The sequence below is a fragment of the Schistocerca nitens genome, chromosome 3 (genome assembly GCF_023898315.1).
Source record: "Schistocerca nitens isolate TAMUIC-IGC-003100 chromosome 3, iqSchNite1.1, whole genome shotgun sequence".
Taxonomy (NCBI): Eukaryota; Metazoa; Arthropoda; class Insecta; order Orthoptera; family Acrididae; genus Schistocerca; species Schistocerca nitens.
This window is the reverse complement of record NC_064616.1, coordinates 604,769,408-604,788,152: the sequence shown is the minus strand read 5'-3', so window position 1 is coordinate 604,788,152 and position 18,745 is coordinate 604,769,408. Positions and strand designations below refer to the sequence as shown.

The window sequence follows — 18,745 nt, the reverse complement described above, 5'->3', positions numbered from 1 at the left end:
ATAACTGTTGACAAGACATGATTATTAAATATTCTGCAAAGCTCTGTTGGATCACTAACAATTTCATTCTCACATAAGAGGGGTGTAATATGTTGCACACCCATACTGTGCCCTTGTAAAGATTTAGAGAAAGTTTTTGACAATGTTGGCTGAACTACAGTCTTTGAAACGATGAGTTGCAAAGGAAATTAGATTAGGAACTGATACACTAAAGTAGTAGATGAGTTTTGCTATTTGAGCAACAAAATAATTGATGATGGTGGAGGAAGACTGACTGATTCCAGGCCTCAGGAGGCCCAATGGTACCGACTGACCACTGTGTCATCCTCCACTGTTGGATGTGGATATGGAGTAGCATGTGGTCTGCACATAGCTCTCCCAACCATTGTCAGTTTTCTTGATTGGAGCCATTACTTCTCAGTTAAGTAACTCCTCAACTGGCTTCACAAGAGCTGAGTGCATCCTGCGTGCCAACAGTACTCAGCAGAGGTCACAAATCCAAGTTCTAGCCAAGCTTGGAAGCGCTTAACTTTGGTGATTTGACAGGAACTGGTGTTATCACTGTGGCAAGGCCATTGGCTATGGTGGAGGAAGAGATGATATGAAATGCAGACTGGCACCAGAATGAAAAGCATTTTTGGAAAAAAATAATTTGTTAACATTGAATAAAAATTTAAATGTTAGGAACTCTTTTATGAATGTTTTTGTCTGGAGTGTGGCCTCGTAGGGCAGTGAAACATGGGCAATAAATAATTCATAAAAGAAAAAAGAAGAAGCTCTTGAAATGTGGCACTGCAAAAGAATGCTGAACACTTCATGGATAAATCGAATAACTAATGAGGGACATTGTATCAAATTTCAGAAAAAACAAATTTGTGAAACAAACCTGACTAAAACAAAGGATCAGTAGATAAGATCCGTCCTAAACTATCACAGAATTATCAATTTGGTAATGGAGGGAACTCGGGAGAAGGGTGGAGGGTAATTAAGGTCTGAATACATTAAGCAGATTCATATGCATGCAGGTTGCAGTACTTATACAGAGATGAAGAAACTTGCTCAGGACAGACTACCAAGGAGAGCTGGATCAAAGCAGTCTTTGCACTGAAGACCACAACAACAACAACAACAACAACATCATATCTCAAGGAGAATTCTGAAACATTTATTTCTTGGCAGGAGCATACAGAGGAACTGTAGCTCATGTATAGATGATTAGTTAATCATGCACTGTGTGTGTGTGTGTGTGTGTGTGTGTATATGCGCTGGTAGATAGACACAATAAAAAGACACACAAACACACACACACAGAAATTTTGTGTGTGTGTTTGTGCGTCTTTTTATTGTATCTATCTACCAGCGCTTTCCCGTTTGGTAAGTCATGGAATCTTTGTTTTTAATATATTTTTCCCATGTGGAATGTTTCTTTCGATTTGGTACAACAACTGAGTTAGAAAACTGCTGCGTAAGCAAAGGGAACTTCACAGCAAACATAAACATAGCCAAAGCCTTGCAGACAAACAAAAATTACGCGAAACGAGATGTAGTGTGAGGAGGGCTATGCGAGAGGCGTTCAATGAATTCGAAAGTAAAGTTCTATGTACTGACTTGTCAGAAAATCCTAAGAAATTTTTGTCTTATGTCAAAGCAGTAGGTGGATCAAAACAAAATGTCCAGACACTCTGTGACCAAAATGGTACTGAAACAGAGGATGACAGACTAAATGCCTAAATACTAAATGTCTTTTTCCAAAGCTGTTTCACAGAGGAAGACTGCACTGTAGTTCCTTCTCTAGATTGTCGCACAGATGACAAAATGGTAGATATCAAAATAGACGACAGAGGGATAGAGAAACAATTAAAATTGCTCAAAAGAGGAAAGGCCACTGGACTTGATGGGATACCAGTTCGATTTTACACAGAGTACGCGAAGGGCTTGCCCCCCTTCTTGCAGTGGTGTACCGTAGGTCTCTAGAAGAGCGTAGCGTTCCAAAGGATTGGAAAAGGGCACAGGTCATCCCCGTTTTCAAGAAGGGACGTCGAACAGATGTGCAGAACTATAGACCCATATCTCTAACGTTTATCAGTTGTGGAATTTTGGAACACGTATTATTTTCGAGTATAATGACTTTTCTGGAGACTAGAAATCTACTCTGTAGGAATCAGCATGGGTTTCAAAAAAGATTATCGTGTGAAACCCAGCTCACAATGTTCGTCCACGAGACTCAGAGATCCTTAGACACAGGTTCCCAGGTAGATGCCGTGTTTCTTGACTTCCGCAAGGTGTTCAATACAGTTCCCCACAGTCGTTTAATGAATAAAGTAAGAACATATGGACTATCAGACCAATTGTGTGATTGGATTGAAGAGTTACTAGATAACAGAATGCAGCATGTCATTCTCAATGGAGAGAAGTCTTCCGAAGTAAGAGTGATTTCAGGTGTGCTGCAGGGGAGTGTCGTAGGACCATTGCTATTCACTATATACATAAATGACCTTGTGGATGACATCAGAAGCTGACTGAGGCTTTTTGTGGATGATGCTGTGGTATATCGAGAGGTTGTAACAATGCAAAATTGTATTGAAATGTAGGAGGATCTGCAGCGAATTGGCGCATGGTGCAGGGAATGGCAATTGAATCTCAACGTAGACAAGTGTAATGTGCTGCGAATACATAGAAAGAAAGATCCATTATCATTTAGCTACAATATAGCAGGTCAGCAACTGGAAGCAGTTAATTCCATAAATTATCTGGGAGTACGCATTAGGAGTGATTTAAAATGGAATGATCATATAAAGTTGATCGTCGGTAAAGCAGATGCCAGACTGAGATTCATTGGAAGAATCCTAAGGAAATGCAATCCGAAAACAAAGGAAGTAGGTTACAGTACACTTGTTCGCCCAGTGCTTGAATACTGCTCAGCAGTGGGGGATTCATACCAGATAGGGTTGATAGAAGAGATGGAGAAGATCCAACAAAGAGCAGCGCGCTTTGTTACAGGAACATTTAGTAATCGCGAAAGCGTTACGGAGATGATAGATAAACTCCAGTGGAAGACTCTGCAGGAGAGATGCTCAGTAGCTCGGTACGGGCTTTTGTTGAAGTTTCGAGAACATACCTTCACTGAGGAGTCAAGCAGTATATTGCTCCCTCCTATGTATATCTCGCGAAGAGACCATGAGGATAAAATCAGAGAGATTAGAGCCCACACAGAGGCATACCGACAATACTTCTTTCCACGAACAATACGAGACTGGAATAGAAGGGAGAACCAATAGAGGTATTCAAGGTACCGTCTGCCACACACCGTCAGGTGGCTTGCGGAGTATGGATGTAGATGTAGATGTAGATGTAGACCAAGTAAACAGAGCAATGTCTTGTCTGCTCCCTTGGAACCCTCCTTTGATGATTCTTGCTTCTAGGGATAGTCAGACTTGAAGTGACCATACTTCCAACAATTGAAACATTAATTTTCATCATTGTGCTGGTCTCTATACCCAAGTAGTAAGGCTGATAAGCTTTTTGTAGACATCTAAGTGTAATGAGTGCTATTAGTCTATCATCAACTGGTTTCTCCATGCTCTGAAGTCTCTTGGCTACATCCAGTACATGAGTGACATAACTCTAAATATTTCCTTCAAATTTGGGTAATGGAGTATTGAACAGAGCACCCCAGAGATTCATCCACCTAGTTTTATTCTTACCGGCAAGCTGGTTTTCCAGGTTACCTCAAGCTTCCATTGCCTTTGTTGTATTTTCCACATGTGCATACAGAGATTTTTCTACATACAAAACATTCCTGTCCTTTGCATTCGTAGCAGTACTTGCACCTTTTGCATAAACCCACAATTTTTCAGTCATTAGAATGAGTTTCATTCCATATTTCCTGTGTTGTAATCTGTATATTGAGCAAGCAGTAAAGGAAACAAAAGAAAAATTCATGGAGAAGAAGTAAAAACTTTGAGGTTCGCCGATGACATTGTAATTCTGTCAGAGACAGCAAAGGACTTGGAAGAGCAGTTGAACGGAATGGACAGTGTCTTGAAAGGAGGATATAAGATGAACATCAACAAAAGCAAAACGAGGATAATGGAATATAGTCAAATTAAATCGGGTGATGCTGAGGGGATTAGATTAGGAAATGAGACACTTAAAGTAGTAAAGGAGTTTTGCTATTTAGGGAGCAAAATAACTGATGATGGTAGAAGTAGAGAGGGTATAAAATGTAGACTGGCAATGGCAAGGAAATCGTTTCTGAAGAAGAGAAATTTGTTAACATCGAGTATAGATTTAAGTGTCAGGAAGTCGTTTCTGAAAGTATTTGTATGGAGTGTAGCCATGTATGGAAGTGAAACATGGGCGATAACCAGTTTGGACAAGAAGAGAATAGAAGCTTTCGAAATGTGGTGCTACAGAAGAATGCTGAAGATAAGGTGGGTAGATTACGTAACTAATGAGGAGGTATTGAATAGGATTGGGGAGAAGAGAAGTTTGTGGCACAACTTGACTAGAAGAAGGGATTGGTTGGTAGGACATGTTTTGAGGCATCAAGGGATCACAAATTTAGCATTGGAGGGCAGCGTGGAGGGTAAAAATCGTAGAGGGAGGACAAGAGATCAATACACTAAGCAGATTCAGAAGGATGTAGGTTGCAGTAGGTACTGGGAGATGAAGAAGCTTGCACAGGATAGAGTAGCATGGAGAGCTGCATCAAACCAGTCTCAGGACTGAAGACCACAACAACAACAACAACAACAATCATCCTCGTTTCTAAGTTTTTCTGTCACCGGAGTAGTGGTTTTGGTCAAACTTTCATTTGAAGACATTTCTGGAAACCCAAATTCGCTGGCACTAAATCACTTAACTGATTTCTTTTGAGAACCAAGAGTTCAAACACCAAAGACTTTGACAAAACACAAATCGAAACAAGTATGACTGACAAAGTCGTCACATAAGCCAAAATGCTTTGTTCAGTTACTTATCTTCACACCCATGCAACATACATAGTTCAGTGCACAGATTTACCATTTGATCCCAGAATCTGTTAGCACAGTGAGGTTTGTGGTGACAAAGATAAATAATTACTCTGTTGATAATACTTGTATTCACAGAGAACATATTACATGGTATACACAAAAACAGAAACTAATTCTCAAAGATAATCCATACCTCATAGACATCAAGGACAAAGAAGAAATAAGGAGCCAGCTTACCAACATAACAACACTCCTACCCATCAATTCTATGCACTAGTCCTCCATCCTTATATTACACATTCCTACCTTCCTCACTGTCCAATGTTTTCCCCTTCAACAAAAAAATGGTTCAAATGGCTCTGATCAATATGGGATTTAACATCTGTGGTCATCAGTACCCTAGAACTTAGAACTACTTAAACCTAACTAACCTAAGGACATCACACACAGCCATGCCCAAGGCAGGATTCAAACCTGCGACCCTATCAGTCATGCGGTTCCAGACTGAAGTGCCTAGAACCGCACGGCCACACCGGCCGGCTCGCCTTCAACACCAGACTCACGATCTCAGGGCAGGTCCTTCCAAACTTAGTGCCAGGAAAGTGCTTCTTTTCAACATCAGTGTTATGGGATCATGTTTTAAATGTGTACTTATTGTGTTTCATTTCACCTTTTATTATTACCATTTTTAACTTACAAGTGCAAGAAGTCAAATCTTTTGTATAGATAAAAACGTCTGCTATATTTTCACCTATAAGAAATTTAAATTCACTGTAAATAGCTCACCTTTCTGTTTCTTGTTTCTCTTCTCAGTTAATTTTTGTTATCATTTGGCTAAAGTGCACGTTGACAGTACTGCTGACAGCCCCTCCCCTCCCCCACTACCCCACCCATACAGGGTGTGGAAGGAAGAATTTTTTTTTAATTGCATATAATTGCAACTTGTCACAGTTCAAATGGTTCAAATGGCTCTGAGCACTATGGGACTCAACTGCTGAGGTCATTAGTCCCCTAGAACTTAGAACTAGTTAAACCTAACTAACCTAAGGACATCACAAACATCCATGCCCGAGGCAGGATTCGAACCTGCGACCGTAGCGGTCTTGCGGTTCCAGACTGCAGCGCCTTTAACCGCACGGCCACTTCGGCCGGCCAACTTGTCACAGTGAAAGCAAATATCCACCCTCATAACACCCATACTACACATCACCCAAAAACCTGGCCGTCTACATAAACTCATCCCTTCATTTCTCTTTGCATATATATGTTAAACAAGCACAAATCAGCCTTTTATTTTTCAACCAATGAATTTTACTTTCTGTCAAGGATGTCCATGTGCCAGGGCAAGAGGGGGCCGCAGAACCCCCCCTCCCCCCCCCTCTCCCTCATCCAGCTCTTAGTGACAGGAAAAAATATAGTGTAATCAGGTAGTTCTCTTCCAAGAAAAAGTTGGTATTACATTGGTTTTCATGAGGGTAGAAGTAGAATTTTTATGGCTACTTATAAGTCACCATTGGTCTTCCAAAATATTAAAAATACTTCATATGCCCAGGTCTGCCCCCCCCCCCCTGCCCCCCCCCCCACCCCCATCCTCCAACAAAATACGGTATGAGTGCGCTTGTCCACATGACACCCTTGTATGCTCACCTGTTTATGGGCTACCTAGAAGAAACATTCCTAGCCTTCTAAAGCTCCCAAAACCTAGTATGGTTCAGGTTCACAGATGATATCACCCTGATCTGCACTCGGGGCCAAGACACCCTACTGACGTGCCTTCATAATATCAACACCTATTGTCCCATCTACTTTACTTCGTCCTCCTGTAACCAACATGTCCCTTTTTGGACACTGACCTCCACCCCTCTGATGGCTACATCCACACCTCTGCCCACATTAAACCCACTAACCACCAACAGCACCTGCATTTTGACATCTGCCGTTCCTTCCACACCAAAAAATCCCTCTTGTACAGGCTAGCCACCTGTGGTTGATGTATCTGCAGTGATGAGAAGTCCCTTGCCTAGTATGCCGAGACCCTCACAAAAGCCTTCGCAGACAGGCAATACCTCTCAATCTAGACCACAAATGGATTTCCCATGCCATATCCCCTCACATCCCCAACCCTCCCACCACCCTCAAGACAGCTACAAAGGATTGTCCACCTCGTCCCACAATATCACCCTGCACTGTAACAGTTGATCCATATCCTTCACCAGGGCATTGATTATCCCTCATCCTGCCCTGAAATGAGGAACATCCTACCCCGATTGTTTCCACCACTCCTAAAGTTGTGTTCTGTCACTCACCCAACCTATACAACATCCTAGCCCATCTCTATGCCCCTCCCACTCCAAACCCCCCCGCACAGGGATCATATCCCTGTGGAAACCAACTACAACACCTGCCCATTTCACCCAGCAAGCACCTTCTACTCCAGTCCTCTCACAGGCTTATCCTACTTAGTCATATATGGAAACTATCTGATCTAGTGAGAAATGAATATCTTAGGATAGCATACTTTGGACTTTTTCATTCTCACATATTCTATAGGCTGTTGTTATGGAGTCACTCATATCATGTCAGTGACGTATTACTGATTTTAAAAAAAGGTGCTAAGAATAATGCGTAAGGTTGGTCCAAGAGAACACTGCTGCCAATATCCATTAAGACCAAAATAATGACAGTGATAAATCTTGTTATCTATGCATCACTGATATATGCAAAAAGCAACATAGCAGAGTTTGACACCAGGGAGGACATACACTGTCATGACACCTGAAATAAGACAAATATTGACATTCCTCGACACTGGCTGACAAGAACAGGAAATGCTCACAAAACAAACTTTTTGAAATTTTTTAAAATTATTTGCCACATTCGGTAATGAATACACCTTTGAATAATTTTAAAAGTAAGTTGTAAAAATGATTGATATTCATCATTACATTCTACATTTAAAGAGAATTTTTGCATTTTAGTTATGTATAAGTCAAGTTATAGGATTAGCATTACAATTCTGTAAAACTGATTAGTACGGGATAAAATATTTGTACATTCAATGTAAACAGCAATTAATATAGTGATTGCTATTGTACATTAATATAAAGCCCATTCCACTACATGTGTTCAATGGACAATAAAGTATCTGAATCTGAATTTCAGCAATATTGGGCAGATGGATGCAATACAGCCGTTTAGATAAAGGCAGTGCTGACATGCTGGATTCAAGAGCTGTGGTACTTGCAATTAACAGAATATCAAAAACAGGAATTTCTTAGCAACAACAAAATCTTAATGCCTGCAACATGAATGTTGTTGGCTGTGACAAGTCACCTGAGCCAGTTTCACTGTAACAGATATGTAACATCTCAGAAACAGTGACTAAAACCCTGCAGAAACTTAATGGGTCCCAAGGTGTGTATAGTCTCCTCAAAAATTTCTTTACTGATAGTTGTTTGATGATAGTGTTATAAATAATAATGATATTTTCATTAAAAAGTAAATCTAATGTCTTTATATTGTTACAGACCTGGAGATAGGGTATGAATTAAATTACAATTGGTTGCTTTCCTCTCTGGTTTGACTGTGAAGGAAGTTACAAAAGATGTTACTTGCAAATCATGTCATAGCCTAATTCAAAATGAAAAATGTAGTTATTCCTCAATGGACATTATTTTTAAATAAGATCAATGTAATGCTTTCTTTTACCCTTTAGAATTACTGGGGTGGCTGATAAGCACTGTATATGATTTCATGAGTGAAGTGCCAAATTTGTCAGTACCCAAGCTTGCACAATTTTAGCGAAGTCAGTTGTCAATATTTTGTGCACTTCAAAGGTTTTATAATGCGAATGAAGTGAGACTTCACATCATGCTGAGAAATTAGGCGAAGTAATCTGCAAAACTGTTATATGAGTCATGTAAAAAAGAATTGGAGACAAAATGACTGAAAATTTTGAAAGAGTGAAATATTTAAATAACAAGCTGATCAACAGAAAAGTAATCCAGTTGGAACAGATGTGATTAAGTGTGTGCAGTGCCACCTGGGTAGAGTACTGCATGCTTGCAGTACTAGGCTTGGAGAATACTAGCAGGTGATGAGTGAAGAGAGCCACACAGAATTTAATGTTTGCTGTTCTGTGGAGCCCAATTCTGCTGTTTCACTCAGGAGAAGCCAATTCAAGACAATGGCACATTGATGACTCACAAACATTTCACTCTTTTTTACAGTTTGTTATAATTAAATGTCATATCAGCATTAAATGCTTTCACATTAATTTTACAGTGAGGTGACAGAAAGTATGGGACAGTGATATGCACATATAAAGATGGTGGTAGTGTGATGTTGTTGAGTATCAAGTTCGGTGCAAGAAGTATCCACTACTGAAAAGATACTGCATAGCAAAGCAATATCATGAGGTGCCAGTGAGATACTAGGAAGAAGCCATGCCTCCCATAGTTCTCAGGCACACTGCTGTGCGTCTGTCCTGAAATAGCATTGCCAGATGCCAGGAGGGAAGTTCTGTTTGAGATCGGATCCTGCCCACTGCCAGGAAGTTCCTTTCAGAGTAACATCCTTGTGCTCTCTATTCACTCTGACACAGCCAGTGTCAACCATCTAGGAGTGAAGACTTCCGTGTTCTGTGTACTGCGCCTACATGCCAATGCTATCAGAATTGTATCAACAAATGTCTACAAACTTGTGTTTTCTAGTGACTGTAGTGAAACCACAGTACAGCCTTTCTGAACTTATATCAATTAGCCACTCAGTAGTCATGGCTCATTTAGTGTGTTCTGAAAGTGTTTTCTGAACTGCAAGTTCATGTGTGCAGTTTCATAGCCACTACTGTGCCTGGTAAACAAAGATAAGTTTTGTTGTAATTAATAAAGTGAGGGGGAAGTTCAGGTCGGTTACACCAAACAATACTCCCATTTTGCAGTAGTTCATTTATTCACCTCTTTACACAAGCAAGGCTTACAAAGAACTGGATGGCGGAACTGCACAAAGATAATGTTTAGCTTAGTTCAAAGACGATATTCAGATCGATATTGGTATCAGCCTCATTGGCGACACAAAAGTATTACTTATTCAGAGTGTTCTAATTAACTGTGTTATCACTAGCCACCACAGTGTCCAAGAAGTCAGAAACAACAGGTCGTATTGCATACACAATATCCAGATCGACAGTGCATTGTTGGAGCTGTCATTTGTATTCAGGTGATTCATGCGAATAGGTTTCCGACATGATTATGGCTGCACAATGGGAAACAACAGGCTTTGAATGTGGAATGGAGGTTGGGGATAGATGCAGGGGACATTTCATTTCAGAAATCTTTAGAGAATTCAGTTTTCTGAGATCCACAGTGTCAAGAGTGAGCTGGGAATACCATATGTCTGGCATTAAATTTCACCACAAAGAAAGAAGTGGCCAAAGCCTTCACTTAACTATCGAGAGCAGCGGTATTTGTAGAGTTGTCAGTGCTAACAGACAAGCAACACTGTGCAAAATAACCACAGAAATCAATGTGTGATGTATGAAGAACGTACCTGTTAGGACAGTGCATCAAATTTTGGCATTAATGGGCTGTGGCAGCAGACAACCAATGCAAATGGCTTTGCTAACAGCATGTCATCACCCACAGCACCTCTCCTGAGCTTGTAACCATTTTGGTTTGACCCAAGGTAACTGGAGGACTGTGGCCTGATTGGCTGAGTCCCAATTTCAGTTGAAAGCAAGTGATGGTAAGATCTGAGTGTGCCACAGATCTCACCAAGCCATGGACCCAAGTTGTCAACAAGGCATTTTGGAAGGTGGTGGTGGCTCCATAATGGTGTGGCCTGTGCTTTCATGGAATGGATTCCATCCTCTGGTCTAACTAAACCAATAATTGGCTGGAATTGGTTATGTTTGGCTACGGAAGACCATTTGCAGCCATTCATGGACTTCATAGTCCCAAACAACACTGTCATGTCACATTCATGACGGATTTGAAGAACATTCTGGACAGTTCAAGCAAATTATTTGGTCATGCAGATCACCTGACATGAATCCCATTGAACATTTATGGGGAATAATTGAGAGGTCAGTTCATGCACAACATCCTGCATCAGCAACACTTTAGTAATCATGGTTGGCTGGAGAGGCAGCAAGGCTCAGTATTTCTGCAAGAGACTTCCAATGACTTTTTGAGTCCATTCCATGTCAAGTTACTGTACTATGCTGGGCAAGAAAAGGTCCGACACAATATTAGAGGGTATCCATGACTTCTGTCACCTCGTTGTAAGATGAATGAATGTTAATGACTAATTTGGTTAAACTACAGCATAACATAATGCTATGAGTGAGGCAGTTCAGAAACAGAAGGATGTAGTTTCTAATCTATGTGCTAATTTTGTTTCCAGTTGTAAAAGATTCTTGGACCTTCAAATTGATTTGATAAAAGTAAGTTCTGCAATCTTAGATGTTGTTTCCATATAAGATAGCTCTCTCTCAGGAATAACTGCATTGGACTTTATGACATCATTCCAATTAAAAAAACAAAAGATTACATTGTTGCAAGTGACGAACAGCAGTGATAATTTATATTCTTCCTTGTGAAAAATAGTGGCTGTTTATTTCTGAGTATGTTGTGATTTTCAAGTGTGTATATGTATGTAATAAACATCAAAACATTCGCCATAGACTTGTCCATCACCTAATGTAGGTTCTCTGAATTTCGTTTGTAGTTTTAGTTTTTATAATCAAACGTTCCTCAAATATAGTAAAATGTGTAGAATATAGCCCACGCATAAACACAAGGTTATGCTACACAAGTCATTCAGTTACCAGAATCTTTATGTAGCATTCACATTCTTGTCTTCAGTAACTCACAAACAAAATATCACCTTCCAACATAACCTAGAACTCAAGCAAGGGCACCCATATGATAGTTTGAAGGGGAGGGGGTGGGGGGAGGGGGCAGCAGTGGTGGCTAGACCTGGGGGTGTGGAGTATTTTTAATATTTTTGAAGAGAAATGGTGACTTGTAAGTAGTCATAAAAAATTTCCATTTCCAGCACTGTTAAAAATCTGTGTAATACCTACTTTTCAATCATTTTCTCAGAAGAAAAACACCTGACTATACTATATCTTTTTCGATTCCCTGAGAGCTAGAGGATGCCAGCCCATTGCCCCCGGGTATGGATGCCCTTGCATGTGGGTGCCCATGGTTATGCTGCAAATTTGTTTGTAAAACTTCCCTTCACAAAGAAAAAGTAGTTGTGGGTCAGGATATAGTGGGTAAGGTGTATAAGCAATTAGGTGGTGGGTTTGGAGTTTGAAGGACATTGGGAGAGGTAGTATTTGATAACAGAAAGGCCATGGGCATGAGGGATGCTGGTGTACAGGGAGATGGTGTCCACAGTGTTGAGTAGGGACTCAGGAGGTAAACAGATGGGAATGGTGGAAAGTCGGTGAAGGACGTGGTTAGTACACTCCTGGAAATGGAAAAAAGAACACATTGACACCGGTGTGTCAGACCCACCATACTTGCTCCGGACACTGCGAGAGGGCTGTACAAGCAATTATCACACGCACGGCACAGCGGACACACCAGGAACCACGGTGTTGGCCGTCGAATGGCGCTAGCTGCGCAGCATTTGTGCACCGCCGCCATCAGTGTCAGCCAGTTTGCCGTGGCATACGGAGCTCCATCGCAGTCTTTAACACTGGTAGCATGCCGCAACAGCGTGGACGTGAACCGTATGTGCAGTTGACGGACTTTGAGCGAGGGCGTATAGTGGGCGTGCGGGAGGCCAGGTGGACGTACCGCCAAATTGCTCAACACGTGGGGCGTGAGGTCTCCACAGTACATCGATGTTGTCGCCAGTGGTCGGCGGAAGGTGCACGTGCCCGTCGACCTGGGACCGGACCGCAGCGACGCACGGATGCACGCCAAGACCGTAGGATCCTACGCAGTGCCGTAGGGGACCGCACCGCCACTTCCCAGCAAATTAGGGACACTGTTGCTCCTGGGGTATCAGCGAGGACCATTCGCAACCGTCTCCATGAAGCTAGGCTACGGTCCCGCACACCGTTAGGCCGTCTTCCGCTTACGCCCCAACATCGTGCAGCCCGCCTCCAGTGGTGTCGCGACAGGCGTGAATGGAGGGACGAATGGAGACGTGTCGTCTTCAGCGATGAGAGTCGCTTCTGCCTTGGTGCCCATGATGGTCATATGGGTGTTTGGCGCCGTGCAGGTGAGCGCCACAATCAGGACTGCATACGACCGAGGCACACAGGGCCAACACCCGGCATCATGGTGTGGGGAGCGATCTCCTACACTGGCCGTACACCACTGGTGATCGTCGAGGGGACACTGAATAGTGCACGGTACATCCAAACCGTCATCGAACCCATCGTTCTACCATTCCTAGACCGGCAAGGGAACTTGCTGTTCCAACAGGACAATGCACGTCCGCATGTATCCCGTGCCACCCAACGTGCTCTAGAAGGTGTAAGTCAACTACCCTGGCCAGCAAGATCTCCGGATCTGTCCCCCATTGAGCATGTTTGGGACTGGATGAAGCGTCGTCTCACGCGGTCTGCACGTCCAGCACGAACGCTGGTCCAACTGAGGCGCCAGGTGGAAATGGCATGGCAAACCGTTCCACAGGACTACATCCAGCATCTCTACGATCGTCTCCATGGGAGAATAGCAGCCTGCATTGCTGCGAAAGGTGGATATACAGTGTACTAGTGCCGACATTGTGCATGCTCTGTTGCCTGTGTCTATGTGCCTGTGGTTCTGTCAGTGTGATCATGTGATGTATCTGACCCCAGGAATGTGTCAATAAAGTTTCCCCTTCCTGGGACAATGAATTCACGGTGTTCTTATTTCAATTTCCAGGCGTGTATCTTCAGTGTGGGAGGCTAGGTTTTAGGCAATTGGATGGAGGTTTTGTTCAACAAGAAAAGAAATTCTTTCAGTGGGAGCACAATAGCCAGCTACAATGGGGCATCCAGGATTTTTAGGTCTGTGGATTTTGGGGAGCATGTAGAAGGTGGGTGCACAGGGTGTTGTTAGTGTGAGGTGGGAGATGGCCTCAGGTGAGAGGTTCTGGGTACAGCTCATGGATTTCAGTAAGGATTGGAGGTTGTGTGAGACTTCTGGGATGGGATCCCTCTGGTAGAGCTTGTAGGTGAAGGAGTCAGCCAGCTCGTGGAGGCCTTCCATCAGGTATTCATTGCTACTCATCACAACAGTGGTGGAGCCTTTGTCTGCAGGGAGAATGATTAGGTCTGGATCTGTTTTCAGGTTGTGTATGGTTGTCTTTCCTTCTGTCAAAAGGTTAGGAATTCCTGAAAGTTGACTATTGAGTAGTTAGCTTGGAGGAGGGGGGGGGGGGGCTAATTGTTGGATGGAGGTATAAACTGAGAGAGACAAGAATCAATTTTGGGATTAAGTAGACTTTTGTTGGAGGGATTGGTGGTGTCCCAAGGCGGAACTAGGATGTCGACAGGTTGGACAGTTTATGTAGGTGGTGTCTGGAATGCTCCTTTAGGTATTGGAGTGCAAGGGTTTCTATTTTAGAGATGTTGTGTATGTAGTGAGGAATGCACAGTAGCAGTAGTAGCAGTATGTTGCAAAAGGAATACAGGTAATTGGAGGTGTCTGTACCGTGGAAAGGACTGCACAAACCAATTACTGAAAGAACACATCTCCAGAGCACAGATGTCCCAGAACCACCTGTATTCCCTCTGGAACATACTGTTACTGCGCAATCCTCACTAAATGCCCAACATCTCTGAAAAAGGAACCCTTGCACTCCAACACCTGGACGAGCATTCCATCCCAGCCCAGCTGACCCCTTCAAATTACCAAGTCCTCAAAAACTCCCTTCCAACACTCCACAAAACCCAAAAACCAAGCAAACCCAAAAGACTGTTATTAACATCCCTACCGAAAACCTCAGTCCTATAGAAGTTTCAGTCCTATTCAAAGGTCCATCCTTCTGCTCTACTCCAAATTTAACTATGTTGGACTTGTCAAAGATGTACTCTCTTTCTCCTAATGCCTAAACTGGAAACACTTTTTTGTCACCAATCCTTCCAGCCAAAGCCATCCTCATCCCAACATTGAACCTTGGCTCTCCCAGTTCATACCACCATACAACCATGATCTTCCAGCCCCCTACCTCCTGTCCACCACTCAGTCAGATTCTAGGAATTCCTTCCCCAAGTCCCATCCTCAGAGCATTAACCTTTTGGCAGAAGGAATGACAGCCATACACAATCTGAAACAGCACTAGGAGCAGGATATGCAGCACACTTCTACCAAAATAAAGAAGCCTAAGAATATGCAAAATGTTAGGAAGAAGAAAGTGCTGCTGCTAGCTAGCAGACATGGATGAAGTGTAGGCCCTCAATTGCAGGAAAACTTTGGGGTGAGGTACCAGGTCACCAGCATTTTCAAACCAAATGCAAGAGTAAGTGAAGAGATAGCATAATTTTGTAAGGATTTTTCAAATGACAACCACGTAGTGACAGTGGGTGGGGCCAGAAACAGTTTGGATAGGAATTGGGTGTATGACATAGGAGATGCCCTGGACAAGATAAGCTTCCCTGACTCATGGCACCAATGTACACTTTGATGAGATGTGCTGACAGGTAGTATGTTAGGGTCAATACTGTTCCTAATATACATCAATCACTTTCATGACAGCTTTAGTCTTAGGGACTAAATTCTGTTTGCTGGTGACAACAATATTATAGCGTCAAAAATGCAATAGAGCTCCTTGCAAAGAAAGAAAATGAAATGCTCAAGGAAGTTTAAAATCAGTCAATGTATAATAAAGTGACAATGAACATAAAGCAAAAAAATACCTTGAATTTCTGCATGAAGAGAAAAAATAACACTGTTAAATTAAAGACAATATTATGAAATGGGTAGATTGCTACTCACTGTATTGTGGAGATGCTGAGTCGCAGACAAGCCCAATGAAAAGACTGTCAAACAAGTGAGCTTTCTGCCAAGAGGACTTTAATCAGAATTAGACAACATACACACACTCACTCATGCAAACACAACTCACATACACATGACCAAGTCTCTTGTTGCCAAAGTTAGACTGCAAGCAGTAGTGCATGATGGGAGAAGCAATCTGGGTGGTGGGGGTAAGGAGGAGACTGGAGCAGGGAGGCGGAGGGATTGTGGGGTAGGGGTGGGAGATGATAAAGTGCTGCTTGTGGGAGTATACAGCACAAGGTGGAGAGATGGTAGGGCAGCTAGGTGTAGTCAGGAGGTTAGACGGAGAGCAAGGAGGAGGAGGTGGAACAGAGGGTTGTGTAATGCTGGAGTTGGAACAGGGAAGGGGATAGGTGGATATAGGACAATGACTGACAAAGTTTGATGCCAGGAAGGTTACGGGAACATAGAATATACTGTGGGGAGAGCCCCCACCTGCGTAATTCAGAAAAGTTGGTGTTGTTAGGAAGGATGTAGATGGCGCTGGCTGTAAAGCAGCTATTACAATGGACAGTGTGCTCACCAACTGGGTGGTCCAGCTGTTTCCTGGCAACAGTTTGTCACTGGCCATTGATGAGGACAGACAGCCTGCTGGTTGCCATGCCCATGTAGCACGCAGCACAGTGGTTGCAGCTTAGTTTGTATATCACATGACTAGTTTCACAGGTAGCCCTGTCTCTGATGGGATAGGTGATGCTTGTGACCAGACTGGAGTAGGTGGTGTTGGAAAGATGTATGGGACAGCTCTTGCATCTAGGTCTATTACAGGGATATTATCCATAAGGCAAGGGGTTGGAAGTGGAGGTTGTGTAGGGATGGACAAGGATATTGTGTAGATTAAGTGGGTGGCGTAATAGCATTGTGGGACGGGTGGGAAGGACAGTGGGTATGACATTCCTTATTTGAGGGCATGCGAGGTAGTCAAAAACCTGGCAGAGAATGTTATTTAGTTGCTAATGCTCCTCTGTGACCAGATGGTGGAACTTTGAGAGATGGGGGTGACTGGAGAGGTAAGGCACAGGAATTATGTTTCTATACTAGGTTGGGAGGGTAATTACAACCTGTGAAGGCCTCATTGAGACGCTTGGTATATTTTGAGAGGGACTGCTCAACACTACTGATGTGACAGGCATGGGTGGCTAGGCTGGGACTTCTTGGAATGGAATGGGTGGTAGTTGTCAACGTGGAGGTATTGCTGGTGGTTGATAGGTTTGATACAGAGAGAGGTACTGATGCAGTCATCTTTTAAATGGAGGCTAACATTGAGGAAGGTGGCTTATTGGTTTGAGGAGGACCTGGTGAAGTGGATGGGGGAGAAGGTGTTGAGGTTCTGGATGAATGTGGATCCAGATCACAAAGATGTCATCAATGAATCTGAACCAGGTGAGGGGTTTGATATTCTGGATGGTTAGGAAGGATTTCTCTAGATGATTGTGGTTCTTTCTGCAGTACTAAGGTTAGCTTGCATGTTGAGAGATTTTGGGAATGGTGAGATCAGGTTCGAGGTAAGAAATTATGGAGAGTTAACAGGGAGTGACTAGAGGGCAGTGGGGGTGGATCACAGTTGGATGGAGGAGTGAACAGAGTCAGGCTGGGTTCAACATTGGTCTTTGGTTGAGTCTGGTTGGTAGGGTTATTGGAAAAAAAGTGTTTCCACTGTAGCGACTGGAAGAAGGAGAGACGGTCTTTAATAAGTGCTGCATGATTTAATTTGGGAGTGGGGTAAAAAGTGAGGCCTTTGGAAAGGACTGATACTTCTGTGTGGCTAAGGCTTTTGGAGGAAAGGTTCATGGCTGTGTTTTGGGTCTGTTCAGATTCTGGATTCTGTATGCTGGTGGGAGGGAGTTTTGAGGGTGGGGTAAATACATTAGGTTTAGTCAGCTATGAGGGGATGTGGGGGATGTTTGGAGGTTGTTGTAGAGGTGGTGGACAGTGGTAGTCCAACATGGAAGTAGGAAGTGAACAGGTTGGAGAGTTTTTTTGAGGTGACACTGTGTGACTGCATAACAGACATGAAATTTGTAGGAATGAATGCTGATTCTCAGCTAAACAGGTGTGAACACACAGATACTTGCAAACAGAGTGTTATCAGCTTGTTATGCCCTTTGAGTCCTCCCTGCAGTGTGTAACATCTAGTTCTTTTAGTTACACACTATTCACATACTGAATTCTTAGCTATGGAAATCTTCTCTGGTGTTCACACACACAGGACTGTTTTATTTGCATTAATTTAACATTCTCTTTTTTAGAATCTTCATTTTGGTTTCCAGCTCTGTAAAATCAATAATGAATCAAGCTACCTAACCATTACTAACCACTGGAGGAATCTTCTGTCCACCAGTCAACCCATCTCTTTTTGACAAACAAACAACTTCAGTGAGTGTTGACCATGCTGTTCCAATTTTCAAGAATATTCTAATCCAGAGGAGATTATGCAGATGATACAACCTAATATGAAACATATATCAACTTTGGGGGTTCATTCTCCAACAGCCAGTGCTCATACAGAGTCTCTCCAAACAAAATGATATTTCAAAAGGAAGGGGAGAATGTTATTTTCTTTCCCTTTGTACTTATTATCACCTCAGTCATTTGAAACAATTGGTTCTTTGTTTGCTAGTAAGATGTTTCCATCTCATAACACAAATTTGGAATTTTTGTAAAACTAAATAAAGAAATGGTTGTAAAGCGTATTTCCAAAATAATCATGAAATTACAATCAGCATTACACACTATCTGGACAGAGAATTGCTCTAAGATTAC

General features: G+C 42.6%; 1 protein-coding gene across 1 annotated transcript in view; it reads right to left on the bottom strand.

The window, feature by feature from the left end:
• The window catches only part of LOC126248535 (hemicentin-1-like), an 838,517-nt gene that overhangs the window by 492,790 nt on the left and 326,982 nt on the right, over positions 1-18,745 (bottom strand). The window lies entirely within an intron of this gene.